The 2,522-nt window shown below is 28.6% G+C and overlaps 1 long non-coding RNA gene across 1 annotated transcript; it reads right to left on the bottom strand.

The window, feature by feature from the left end:
• Nucleotides 1-874: 874 nt before the first annotated feature.
• On the bottom strand, nucleotides 875-2,266 carry LOC107398982 (uncharacterized). The gene is made up of 2 exons (XR_010333072.1): nucleotides 1,225-2,266; nucleotides 875-1,148 (listed from the first exon to the last, which is right to left on the bottom strand). It is a non-coding gene; the product is annotated as an uncharacterized LOC107398982 (long non-coding RNA).
• Between the last annotated feature and the right edge of the window lie 256 nt (nucleotides 2,267-2,522).

Genomic DNA, 2,522 nt, shown 5'->3' with positions numbered 1-2,522 from the left:
TAGTCATTTTTAATTAGTTTCACCTACAAATTTTTGAAACTTAATGGAATTGTTTGTAATTATTCAAAAACATTTGGGATTACTTTCGAATAGTATAATAATAATATAATACAATTCATCTGGAATTACTATGTAGATATTATTATTGGAATTTCAAAAGAATATTTGATTTTTTCTGGAATTACTAAAATTTCTTTTTGGAATAATTCGGTTTTTTTTTTCGCCTCTCGTTTTATAAAATCTTTAATTTTTGTTAATGTAATGTTAATTAAGTAACTAATATGTAATAACATACAATGTGTTCAAAAATGGTTGTTCATCAAGTCACCTATGAAATTTTGACAACTTTGCCGGGAAATTCAAAAAGTCTGAAATAACATTTCTCAGAAACTACAATAGTTATTTGGACGAAGCGGCACATTGAATTTGAATTCCATAGTCGACTTGATGAACAACCAATTTTGAACACATTGTAATAAAATTATAGAAATTTATATATGTAATCTAAAAATTGTAAAGTAAGAATAAATTTAAATTACCATTTTTTTTTCCAAAAATTCTGTTAATTATAGATTGGATTTGGAATTTCTGTTAGTGTTTTCCAATCTTTCACCAGTTTCTAGTAACAAAAAGAGGGTCAACACATGATGTCTTGGAATGCCCCATCCACAAACTAATTTTTAACGGATGTTGTTGGTTAAATAAAAAAACTAGGGGATTAACCTTAGTTTAGTACAACTTACAATTATGTGAAAAGTAATTAAAAAAATACAGACTGTGATTTGACAATTATTTAATATTTAAGATAATTAAATATTTAAAAAAGGAATTGGTTACTTAAGGATTTTCCTTAACAAAAATTATATAAACGCACTTAAAAGCTTAGATTATTTTGCAAACATTGACTTTATTAAAAAACCCGACATAAATGTGACTTTACATTCGTTGTTATCAGTTTTTTTCGTAGAAGTCCATTTCGCGTCCATATCAGCAACATAAAACTCTGGAATATCCCATGATGTAAACTTTCTCCATCGATTTTTTTACCATGTTAATTCGTACTGTCGTGGGCACAGAACTTTCCTCATTCCTTTTATGCTGTGGCAGCTCCAAAAATCAGCGTTTCAAAGTTCGCAACAAACCGATGACTAAAAGAAATCCCATAAATTTTTACCAAGTGATGCAATTTATTTAATTTGTGGCGTATTGAGGGTGATTACCAACCTTGATATTTTACGAGGAAGACCAAACAACAAATTCCTTCGTGGTAGTGAAACCGCAAGAATGTTAAATAAACAAATGTTCCGCTTTGTGTTATTATTGATATGTCACGTTTGGGTCAACAACTTTTTGGTCAGATTATTTGGTTTAGAAATTGGCCAATTTTCAAACCTTTCATACTTTTCAGTGGAATTCTTCAATTAACAGTTATACAGGGTGAGGCTACTAAAAGTGCATTTTTACTGTAAGTATCTTAAAAACTAATAATCATACAGAAATTTATTATTTGGAGCTACATGTATACAGCGTGCTCAAAAACTGGCGCACCAACTCAATGGTGTGTGGTAGAGAACTGGTTAGATATAAAGGTAAAAATAGTAAAAAAATTCTTTGTATTAAAGTTATTGATAAATAACGGATTTTAGATAAATGATATGTGGCAACGTTGTCTAACAGTCATGATCGCAATAGAATTTGAGCAACAATAAAAATAAATTATTTTTGAAACGGTTTCCTAGGAAATAATTCCCAGTGTTGGCACATCTACACATTGTGATTTTTTTGATAAATTTTAATTTTTTTTAATTAAAAAAACTGCTAAAATCTGATAGTAAATTCAAAAATAATTATTCATCGTTTTGTTACGGAACGATTACCTGGTATAAAACATAAAAACATAAAAAAATAATGAAAACTAAAGAAGTTAACACAATAAGTTTGTAGCTCCAGATTTTTTAAAATATGACTTTAGGAATTTTTTCAACATTTGTCCCGAAATCTGCACTTGCTTCTTAATAACGTACCACTAAGTTGGTGCGCCAGTTTTTGAGCAGCCTGTATAAAGTGTTCTAAGAAATCTATTTTCGCCGAGAAAACTGCTTTAAAAACATCAGCGGATATTAAGATTTTCTAAAATTAATTTCCTATTTTTATTTCTTTTACCTTGCCAGTGTTAGTAAAACTGTATGTTAAAACTGATATGTTTTAAACCATACATGGTATATACAGGGTGACCCAAGGGTGCATAATCGCTCTATAACTTTTTTGCAATTTGAAATATGGCCATGCTGTTTTAATTATCCGATAAATAAACTTAAAGTCTACGCACTAAAAATATTTTTATTGTACATAGGGTGTTGTATACAAAGTGGTGATCCAAAGTTAAATGGAACACCCTATATATTTTTACGTAGTTAGATTCTACACAAAAAAATAAAGTAACTTTATATAAACTATTATGGGTCTATCACTCTTTGTTTCGGAATTATTTAACTTTTCGTTATAAAAATACGAATTTATGA

This window comes from Tribolium castaneum, chromosome 2 (genome assembly GCF_031307605.1).
Source record: "Tribolium castaneum strain GA2 chromosome 2, icTriCast1.1, whole genome shotgun sequence".
NCBI lineage: Eukaryota > Metazoa > Arthropoda > Insecta > Coleoptera > Tenebrionidae > Tribolium > Tribolium castaneum.
The sequence above is the reverse complement of the archived record's forward strand: the minus strand, read 5'-3'. Positions and strand labels throughout refer to the sequence as shown.